The sequence below is a fragment of the Suncus etruscus genome, chromosome 4, assembly GCF_024139225.1.
Source record: "Suncus etruscus isolate mSunEtr1 chromosome 4, mSunEtr1.pri.cur, whole genome shotgun sequence".
Classification (NCBI taxonomy): Eukaryota; Metazoa; Chordata; class Mammalia; order Eulipotyphla; family Soricidae; genus Suncus; species Suncus etruscus.
The window spans coordinates 42,219,891-42,231,575 of record NC_064851.1 but is presented as its reverse complement, the minus strand read 5'-3'; the positions used below and the strand labels follow the sequence as shown (position 1 = coordinate 42,231,575).

At 34.9% G+C, this 11,685-nt stretch overlaps 1 protein-coding gene and 1 non-coding gene across 2 annotated transcripts in view; one reads left to right on the top strand and one right to left on the bottom strand.

Moving 5' to 3' along the window:
• LOC126006799 (guanylate-binding protein 6-like) overlaps positions 1 to 11,685 on the top strand; it is a 150,201-nt gene that overhangs the window by 24,042 nt on the left and 114,474 nt on the right. The gene's annotated exons all lie outside the window — the stretch shown is intronic.
• On the bottom strand, positions 209 to 314 carry LOC126007403 (U6 spliceosomal RNA). Its single transcript, XR_007494979.1, has one exon. It is a non-coding gene; the product is annotated as a U6 spliceosomal RNA (small nuclear RNA).

Sequence of the window (11,685 nt, the reverse complement as noted above, 5' to 3'; positions counted from 1 at the left end):
ATGTGTATGCTACTGACTTTCATTCAGCAAAGTTTAACAAATAATCAATGTCTATTAGATTATATTGATGCTTATCACCTACTAGATCAAATAAGTGCATGCTCAATTTGGTATAGCATATTCACTTTAGGAAATATGCACAAAATCATAGTATCTCAACATGTCATATACATATATAAACAATAAGTTCACAAGGCATAATTTTTTTTTAAATATGGAACGCTTCACGAATTTGCGTGGCATCCTTGCGTAGGGGCATGTTAATCTTCTCTGTATAGTTCCAATTTTAGTATATGTGCTGCCAAAGCGAGCACTAGGCATAATTTTTTAATGACTAGATTGGAAGTCATTTCAATGTCTACTTATATAAATTGGTGAATCTGGCAGTATCCTGGCATGTAATGAGGCCAGTAAATAAGCATGTCTATTTGTTTGGCAGTAGATGAATATAAAAATATAACATAAACAACGAGTCATGCATTTTTGGTATAATGTGTTCAATTTAAATGTCTAAACATACCAATGAACATATCTAATGGTACATAGTTTCTACTAGAGAATTAAAAAACAATGAGGTGAAGATTTATGTGCTTCTTCTATATATTTCACCTTTTGAATTTTATAGAAAAATTTTAAATTTTATATAAAACTTTAAATGAGTTATAATTATAAAGTTAAAATTTTATAAAAGTAAATTTTATAAAAATATAAAATACAAAGATTTTATAAGAGTAAACATAATACTAACACTTGTGGTAAGGAAAGTAACATTGACTCTTAGATGAATATGTTCATTGCTACTAGAAATCATATTGATCTGCTCAGAGTGGGGTTTAAAAGTAAGCAAAGAGATTGGGAAGATAACGCTCGGGCTTAATATATGTTTTGTACATAGGTGGTCAGCATTTTATTAATGGTATCTTAAGCACTGCTGAGAATGATCTGTAAGATCAAACTAGACAAAAACCCTTAATACCATACAATGTGGCTCCAAAGCAAAAATAAAACAAACAATGGAAACTCACTTTATTATGTAAGAAAAATAAATTTCAGGTGGATCAAGATGAAGCTAAAAAAGTTTAACTATAAATTCTTAGTATTTTGAGTAAAAAGATATTGTAATATATTAGACACTTTTAAATGCATCATAAAACATAAAATTTATTCAATTCTTTCTTAAAATATAAAAGAGTAAAAAGACAAATAGAAATATGATTATTCTCTGACATCTCCTGACTTTTGCTATAAGTCCCCTCTTCTATTTCTTGTCCTTTTAGTTATATGGTTAGGTGGTTTTGTTTTTTTTCTGTGATTCTTCTGAGGTACACCATTTTTTTGCTATTAATTTCTTTGGCAGTTACACTTTTGCTGTATCTCATTGGTATTAAAAGGTTGTGTTCTTCATTTTAATGTTCTTTTTTAAATTAATATTTGGAAGAATAAAATATTGGAACAGAAATAAAGTAAATAAATATAAAATATGATTTTGTGTATTTTGGTTATTAGTGTTAGCTAGTCAATATATATATATATATATAAAACTATAGTCCTTGAATTATTGAGTATAATACCCAAGATATGGAAACAATTCACATGTTCAAGGACATATGAGTACATAAGCTTTTATGATGCTAGAAAAGAAAAATTAGTTCACTAATATTCTGGTTAAGAAAATTATGAATTTAAAAATATGACTACCATTTGGGAAAATAGACTTAATTATTTCAGAAGTAGAGATCTGTCTTGAAGAAAAAAATTAACACCAAGAAAGTTCTAACAAGCTAATTTCCCTGTCTTCCACCCTATTAGAGTGGGATTCAACTTATATGTAATTAAAACAGTGCTCTATCCTTAGTAAAGGAAGAAAGTACATTAGTTATAATTAAAACAATACAACCAGTTGTGGTATATATACAGAATAGAATACAACACAACTACAAGGAAAAAATAGAATCTTACCTCTTGCTATGAAGTAGATAGAGCTAGAGATTTAATATACTGAGGAAATTAAATCAAAGGAAGGACAAATAGTGAACAAGTTGTATTATTTTTGAAATCTTATGAAACTTAACAAAGAAATGAGGAAGTTTCATTTTGGCTTTTTCTAGAAAAAAATTGCTGCTCAGGAACTTTAGTGGGAATCTAAATTGGGAAAACTACTATGGAAAATGATATGAAGATTTTATAAGAAATAAGAATGGAAGGGGTGGAGCGATGGTGCAAAGGGTAAGGCAGCTGCCTTACCTAGGATGAACCTCGTTTCAATCCTCCAGCGTCCCATATGGTTCCCAAGCCAGGAGCAATTTCTGAGCGCATAGCCAGAAATTCTGAGCATCACCGGGTGTGGATTCCCCAAAACAAACAAAAAAATGTAAGAATGGAATAAAAATAATCCAGTATTTATATGAAGACTAAGAAAACACAGTGAAAAAATACAGTGAAATAAAAAAAACTATGAAAGCACAATTGGTAGGCATTTGCCTTCCATGTGGCTGACCAGATACCCCAGCATACCTTATGGTTCCCTGAGCCTGCCAGGATTGAGTTCTGAATGCAAAGCCAGGAGTAACCTCTGAGCACCACAGGATGTGATCCAAAAACAAAAGCAAAACAAAACAAAAAGAATATTAAAACATTATTACAAGAGGTTATGTGCACCTTGCATAGTGTCAAAACAACACAATATAGTCAAAACATTCAACCTATCTATACATCCATCAATAGAAGAGTGAATAAAAGCCTGTTGTATATATCACTATAAATATCAATAAATTACTCTGCCACTGAAAAGGCTAAAATTGTATTTTTAGGAAAAATAAATGTATCTTGAGATGATTAAGCTATGTGAAATAAATAAGAAAGTATAAAATTATTAACTGATAGTTTCATTATTGTGAAAGGAATATGCATCATAAAGAAAAAAGTAGCCCCCCCAAAACACACACACAAAAGAAAACACTCAAAAATGTTCTGGTATCAGGAACAACCATAGTGGTTATCAAAGGGAAAGAAAAGTGGAGCTTAAAACATAGCCTGTGACCAGAAGCACTCAGAACTTGGGCCTTCTCTCTGCTGTCCTGTGGCCTGGGTTTTGATCCTCTTCGACACTCTTCCCTGAGGTCTTGTCTTAAGAGATGAGCCATACCCCCCAAAAGGTGGAGCCAGAGGATCACAGCCGCTCTGCTTTGTGACTGTGTGCATCTTCTAGCCAATGAATAGAACCACAATACGTAGAAAAATCCACAATACAAGCATGATAATGGGGAAACAATGCAGGATATCACCAGGCATAAAGAATGAAGATAGCAATTCTGATGACCCAAAGATGGCCAACCACTTAGTCTCTCAGATATGGAGTATAGTGAAGAAATATGGAGGATGTTAATAGAAATCAAAGAAAGCATAGATTGAGTTGGATGAAACACAAATAAGAATCAAGAGGATATGAAGATAGAAATCAGAAAACTCCAAACTTAAAAAAAAAAAAACAGGTCTGAAAAACTCACTAGAAGAATTGAAACCTCAATGGAAAGCCTCTCAAACAAGGTAACAGCAGCTGAGGATAGAATTAGTGAGCTGGGGGGGCCTGTGAGGTGGCGCTAGAGGTAAGGTGTTTGTCTTGCAAGTGCTAGCCAAGGAAGGACCGCAGTTTGATCCCCGGCATCCTATATGGTCCCCAAGCCAGGGGTAATTTCTGAGCGCTTAGCCAGGAGTAACCCCTGAGCACCAATCAGGTGTGGCCTGAAAAAAACAAAAACAAACAAACAAACAAAGAAGAATTAGTGTGCTGGAAGATGAGATACATAATACCTCCATACAGCAGAAGAGAATGAAAAAAGCCTAACGAAAATGATCAGACAATAGAAAATTACTCAAAGAATGTGAACAGATGAAAATAGAAGTCACTGATAAACTCAGCAGAAAAAATGTAAGAAAACATTGGAGTAAGAGAGACCCAGAAAGAAAATCCCCAGGAAGAATTAACAGTCAAGGGCATCTTTAGAGAGAAACTACCAGAGCTAAAGACTCATGCATGCCCCAAGAGTACCAACTAAAAGAGATCAAAGGAAAAGCACCCCAAGATACATCCTAGTAACAATAACAAATCCCACAGATAGGGATAGAATACTAAAAGCAGCAATATTAAAAGGGTAATTACATTCAAGGGAGCATCCTTAAGGTTTACAGCAGACCTGTCATAAGAAATCCTCAAGGCCAGAATGCAGTGGTGGGACATAGTGACAAAACTCAATGAAATAAATGCTTCACCTAGAATACTGTACTCAGCAAGATTCACTTTCAGGTTTGAAGGAAGTATACATAGCTTCATGGATAAACAAAAGCTCAGAAAATTTACAGACTCAAAACTAGTCTTTTCTTATTTTCTTTTTTTATTTTATTTAAACACCTTGATTACATACATGATTGTGTTTGGGTTTCAGTCATGTAAAGAACACCACCATCACCAGTGCAACATTCCCATCACCAATGTCCCAAATCTCCCCTCTCCCTACCCGACCCCCGCCTGTACTCTAAACTGGCTCTCCATTTCCCTCATACATTCTCATTATTAGGACAGTTCAAAATGTAGTTATTCTCTAACTAAACTCACATCTTTGTGGTGAGCTTTGAGGTGAGCTGGAACTTCCAGCTCATTTCTCTTTTGTGTCTGAAAATTATGATTGCAAGAATGTCTTTCATTTTTCTTAAAACCATTAATGAGTGAGATCATTCTGCGTTTCTCTCTCTCTCTCTCTCTCTCTCTCTCTCTCTCTGATTTATTTCACTCAGCATAATAGATTCCATGTACATCCATGTATAGGAATTTTTCATGACTTCATCTCTCTGACAGCTGCATAATATTCCTTGTGTAAAGAAACCACAGTTTCTTTAGCCATTCGTCTGTTGAAGGGCATCTTGGTTGTTTCCAGAGTCTTGCTATGGTAAATAGTGCTGCAATGAATATAGGTGTAAGGAAGGGGTTTTTGTATTGTATTTTTGTGTTGCTTGGGATATTCCTAGGAGTGGTATAGCTAGGTCATATGGGAGCTCGATTTCCAGTTTTTGGAGAAATCTCCATATCGTTTTCCATAAAGATTGAACTAGACGGCATTCCCACCAGCAGTGGATAAGAGTTCCTTTCTCTTCAACCCACAACATGTTTATTCTCATTCTTTGTGATGTGTGCCATTCTCTGTGGTGTGAGGTGGTATCTCATTTGTTTTGATTTGCATCTCCCTGATGATTAGTGATGTGGAGCATTTTTTCATGTGTCTTTTGGCCATTTGTATTTCTTCTTTGTCAAAGTGTCTGTTCATTTCTTTTCCACATTTTTTGATGAGATTAGATGTTTTTTTCTTGTAAAGTTCTGTCAGTGCCCTGTATATTTTGGAGATTAGCCCTTATCTGATGGGTATTGGGTGAATAGTTTCTCCCACTCAGTGGGTGGCTCTTGTATCCTGGGCACTATTTCCTTTGAGGTGCAGAAGCTTCTCAGCTTAATATATTCCCATTGTTAATCTCTGCTTTCACTTGCTTGGAGAGTGCAGTTTCCTCTTGAATATGCCTGTAGTCTCAAAGTCCTGTAGTGTTTTGCCTATGTGTTGTTCTATATATCTTATGGTTTTGGGTCTGATATCGAGGTCTTTAATCCATTTGGATTTTACCTTCATACGTGACGTTAGCTGGCGGTCTAAGTTCAATTTTTTGCAAGTGGTAAGCCAGTTTTGCCAACACCACTTGTTGAAGAGGCTTTCCCTGCTCCATTTAGGATTTCCTGCTCCTTTATCAAAAATAAGGTGATTGTATGTCTGGGGAACATTTTTGAGTATTCAAGCTATTCCACTGATCGAGGACCTGTCCTTATTCCAATACCATGCTGTTTTGAAATTGCTTTGTAGTAAAGTTTAAAGTTGGGGAAAGTAATTCCTCCCATATTCTTTTTCCCAATGATTGTTTTAGCTATTCTAGGGTGTTTATTGTTCCAAATGAATTTTAAGAGTGCCTGATCCACTTCTTTGAAGAATGTCATGGGTATCTTTAGAGGGATCGCATTAAATCTGTGTAATGCCTTGGGGAGTATGCCATTTTAATGATGTTAATCCTGCCAATTCATGAGCAGGTTATGCGTTTCCATTTCTGTGTGTCCTCTCTTATTTCTTGGAGCAGAGTTTTATAGTTTTATTTGTATAGGTCCTTCACATTTTTATTCAAGTTGATTCCAAGATATTTGAGTTTGTGTGGAACTATTGTGAATGGGGTTGTTTTTTAATGTCCTTTCTTCCTTATTACTATTGGTGTATAGAAAGGCCATTGATTTTTGTGTGTTAAATTTGTAGGCTGCCACCTTGCTATATGAGTCTATTGTTTCTAGAAGCTTTTTGGTAGAGTCTTTAGGGTTTTCTAAGTAGAGTATCATGTCATCTGCAACAGTGAGAGCTTGACTTCTTCCTTTCCTATCTGGATTCCCTTGATTCTTTTTCTTACCTAATCGCTATAGCAAGTACTTCCAGTGCTATGTTGAATAGGAGTGGTGAGAGAGGACAGCCTTGTCTTGTGCCAGAATTTAGAGAGAAGGTTTTAGTTTTTTCTCCGTTGAGGATAATATTTGCCACTGGCTTGTGGTAGTTGTCCTTAACTATATTGAGAAAGGTTCCTTCCATTCCCATCTTGCTGAGAGTTTTGATCAAGAATGGATGTTGGACCTTTAAATGCTTTCTCTGCATCTATTGATATGATCATGTGGTTTTTATTTTTCTTGTTGTTGATGTTGTGTATTATATTGATAGATTTACGGATGTTAAACCATCCTTGCATTCCTGGGATGAAACTACTTGATCATAGTGGATGATCTTTTTTTTTTTTTTTTTTTGGTTTTTGGGCCACACCCGTTGACGCTCAGGGGTTACTCCTGGCTATGCGCTCAGAAGTTGCTCCTGGCTTGGGGGACCATATGGGAGGGGGGATCGAACCATGGTCCGTCCAAGGCTAGCACAAGCAAGGCAGGCACCTTACCTCTAGCGCCACCGCCCGGCCCGGATGATCTTCTTAATGTGGCATTGAATCCTATTTGCCAGGATTTTGTTGAGGATCTTTGTATCTGCATTCATCAGTGATATTGGTCTGTAATTTTCTTTTTTTTCGTAGCATCTCTGTCTGGTTTAGGTATCAAGGTGATGTTGGCCTCATAAAAGCTATTTGGAAGTGTTTTGTTTGTTCAATTTTATGAAAGATTCTTGCCAGGATTGATAGTAGTTCCTCTTGGAAAGTTTGAAAGAATTCATTACTGAATCCATCTGGGCCTGGGTTTTGTTTTTCGGCAGACATTTGATTACTGTTTTAATTTCATCAATGGTGATGGGGTGTTTAGATATGCTACATCCTTTCCTTCAACTGTGGAAGATTATAGGAGTCCAAGAATTTATCCATTTCTTCCAGGTTCTCATTTTTAGTGGCGTAGAGTTTCTCAAGGTAGTTTCTGATTACCCTTTGAATCTCTGTCATATCAGTAGTGATCTCTCCTTTTTCATTCCTAATATGAGTTATCAAGTTTCTCTCTCTCTTTGTTAGATTTGCCTTAATTTGGTTATCAATTTGTTTTTATATTCAAAAAGCAACTTCTGCTTTTGTTGATCTTTCGGATTGTTTTTTGGGTTTCCACTTCATTGATTTCTGCTCTCAGCTTTGTTATTTTCTTCTGTCTCCCTATTTTTGGGTTCTTTTGTTGAGCACTTTCTAGTTCTATTAGCTGTGTCATTAAGCTACTCAGGTAAGTTCTTCTTCCTGATGTGTGCTTGCAAAGCTATAAATTTTCCTCTCGGTACTGCTTTTGCTGTGTCCCATAAGTTCTGATAGTTTGTGTCTTTGTTGTCATTTGTTTCCAGGAACCTTATGATTTCCTCCTTGATTTCATCTCAGACCCACTGGTTATTGATTATGAGGCTGTTTAACTTCAGGTGTTAAGGTTTTTCTTCTGAGTCCCTTTGGAATTCACAAATAATTTCAGAGCCTTGTGGTCAGTGAAGGTAGTCTGCAAAATTTCTATCCTCTTGATATTATGGAGGTATGATTGATGTGCCAGCATGTAGTCTATCTTGGAGAATGTCCCATGTACATTGGAGAAGAATGTGTATCCAGGTTTCTAGGGATGGAGTGTCCTATATATATCCACTAGGCCTCTTTCTTCCATTTCTCTCCTCAGGTCTAGTATATTCTTGTTGGGTTTCAGGCTGGTTGACCTATCCAGTGTTGACAATGCCGAGTTGAGGTCCCCCACAATTATTGCGTTGTTATTGATATTACTTTTCAGATTTGTCAACAGTTGTATTAAATATTTTGCTGGCCCTCATTCGGTGCATATATGTTTAGGAGAGGTTTTTTTCCTGCTCTACATACCTCTTGTATAATATAAAATGTCCATCTTTGTCCCTTACAACCTTCCTGAGTATAAAGTTTACATTATCTGATTTAGTATGGCCACTCCAGCTTTTTTATGAGTATTGTTTGCTTGGATAATTTTTCTCCAGCCTTTTATTTTGAGTCTATGTTTGTTCTGACTATTCAGGTGCGTTTCTTGTAGGCAGCAGAAGGTTGGATTGAGTTTTTTGATCCATTTAGCTACTCTGTGTCTCTTAACTGGTGCATTTAGTTCATTGACTAGTTCATTGACTAGTCCATTGACTAGTCCATTGACGTTGAGAGAAAGAATTGTCCTGGGATTTATAGTCTTTTCTTTTTTAATATTTTATTTTTGATCAAAGTAGATTACATATCTTTCATAGTAATATTTAGGTACATATTAACATTGAAACAGGGGAATTCCCACCACCGAAGTTGACCTCCCCCCTCCCATTCCCAGTATTCATCCAATACCCCTCCTTTATCCCCAGGCTTCTATATAAGTGATCCCCTCTGTATCTAGCTTGTTGTATGTTGGGTTTTGATTCTGTTGTTGTTGGCTTTGGATTTGGTGTTACATCTGATCATTTTTTTACTATTTAATTATCATACAATTATTTGGATTTGGTACTCTCTGTTATTTGCTCTCAATTTGAGGGCAGAGCAAGATGGTTCCAAAAAAAAAAAAACTAGTCTTAAAAGAAACAATTATATTTATTGCAGTGCTATTTACAATAGCCAGACTCTGAAAACGAACAACCAAAATGGCCTTCAACAGATGAATGGCTAAAAAAATGTGGTACACATACACAATGGGCTATTATGCAGCTGTCAGGAAAGATGAAGTCATGACATTTTCCTATACATGGAATCTATTATACTGAGTGAAATAAGTCAGAGGGAAAGCGATAGAAACAGAATAGTCTCACTCATCTTTGAGTTTTAAGAAAAATGAAAGAAATTACTGTAATAAGGCCCAGAAACAATAAAGTTAAGGGCTGGAAGGGCCATAAGGACTGGCTCATTTTTTGATGCTCACCACAAATTGTTAGTGAAATAAATATACTAACAACTAGTAAGACAATGTTAAAGAATGACAGAAGTAGAATGCCTGTATCAAATACTGGCATGTTGGGGATGAGGGGAGGGGGGGCATTTGTGTGGGAGTTTTGTACTGGTACAGGGCTATTTTGTTTATGACTGAAACCCAACTACAATCATGCTTGTAATCATGGTGCTTAAATAAAGATTTTATATATCTAAAAAATAAAAAAATAAATGGTTAAAAAAAAGAAAGAATACAGGTTTTTCCACAGTAAAAATAAGCAAATAAATACAGTGATAAGCAAGACTGATGATACATCTTCAAGGGAAAATATAGACCTGAAAAGCAAGCTGAGAAGAAAGAAAATTAAAAAAAAAATAACATCATCTTAAACTCTATAGATATAATGTTATAATGGATCTATTTCTAATAGGTGAGACTTGGGACAAATTCTTACTCTACAATGTTTAATATTGGTTACTTAGGTTTAATATGAAAAATACCTAATATGTTAGACACGCTAAAATTGAGATACTTCAATCTATATCTTTGAACATATTATTTTATTTAATTTAGTTCTTATGACATTCTGAGGAATAAACTATAAATGCTCAAAAAATAGAATAATGAAAAAAATAACAATGTGGCTCAAAACTTAGAAGGGTTAGGATCTGTGTTTGGAGAAACAGTAAAATGGTATGGTGCCAGGGTTCAAGCCTAAGTCACCTGTTTGCCAGGCAAGCATTCTACCTGATGTACTATTGTTCTAGTCCCTCAAGATATTTTCTGTTTTACTTTGGTGAGGATATAAACATTTTCCTCTAAATTATGTGAGTTTTCTGATATTTAGCATTTCACATTTCTACAGACTAAAAAGTGAATTAATTATTATCTAATTATCTAATTATCTAATACGAAGACATATTTTGCATGATTTTTATCCTTTGAGAACTACCAATAGTTACGTTATGTCCCAAAATATAGTTTGTATTCACTAAATACATGTCTTCTTTAGTTTACCAATGAATATTTTTTTTTAGTTTACCAATGAAATTTTAACCAAGGCTATCTAATTTATAAAAGTTTATTTGGAGCACATGATAATGCCTGCCTCTTGCTTAATATTCAGATGATAGCAAAGTAGTTTGCTATAAAGTAAGTATTGGTGGAAAGATAGGTTTAAAAGCAATTTACTTATGTGATTATTACTTATTTTTGTTTCTAATTCCATATCATATTGTAAATGGTAAAACTATTGTCTAACAATTTTGAGGCCTTGTGCTCCACTGAGACCTCTTCACACGTTCCAGTGTGATTCTACATTAGGCACTACAATTGGATCTCTGGAGCACCTCAGTGAGCACTGCCACAAAGTGTATGTGACAGACACCCAGTAATCACATCAAGAAGAGGGAAAGGAGAAGCAAATAAAAACTAAATTTTAATTTAATTAAAAACAGAAAGATGAATATTCTAATTCAGATGTTAAAGGATTAGAATCATGCTAGACATCCTCTTACCAGAATAAGGGCGAATGCATGCCAAGAGGGAAGGCCCAAAATATATAACACAAACTTTCTTCCTCTCCTTGAGCCTTTTTCTCTTGTGAGAATTAGGAAGATATCTTTTACTTTTTGTCTGTTATTCTCTCAGCATTCTTTAGAAATGACTTGAGGCCCAATAAACAAATAGAACTACATCAGAGTAAGAACTTCTACACATCAAAAGACACTATAAAAATAATAAAAATACATTACAGAATCAGGGAGAAAGTATTTCAATTTTATGACAAAAACTAATGTCCAAGGTACATTAAACACTTGTAAAACTTAACAAAAAATAAGGAAGCTTGTCAAAAATGAAAAGAGATGAACCGACACTTATTTCAAGAAAAGGAACAACATAGTTGACTAGTTGGTCATAATTCATTTGTTTCCAGATAAGTGAAAGCAAAGCTATTGAGACTAATAGAAAAAAATAAAATAAAATGAAGGAAAAAAGGAAGAAAAGAAAAAGTACAGCAGCAAGCACACTTGTGAAAATTATTGAATCTTCAATGAATTCATTTATACAATGACTGAGATTGATTAAGTTCTTATTGTTAGCTGTCCAGTCTATTAAATTGGGGTGTTCCTTTAGAGATGATATCATCAAGCAAATCTTAAGTTATCTAGAAATTCTAAACACTATTACTGATTCTGTGACTTTTAAGGGTATGTACTCAGCTGCCAGGCCTCTTGGAA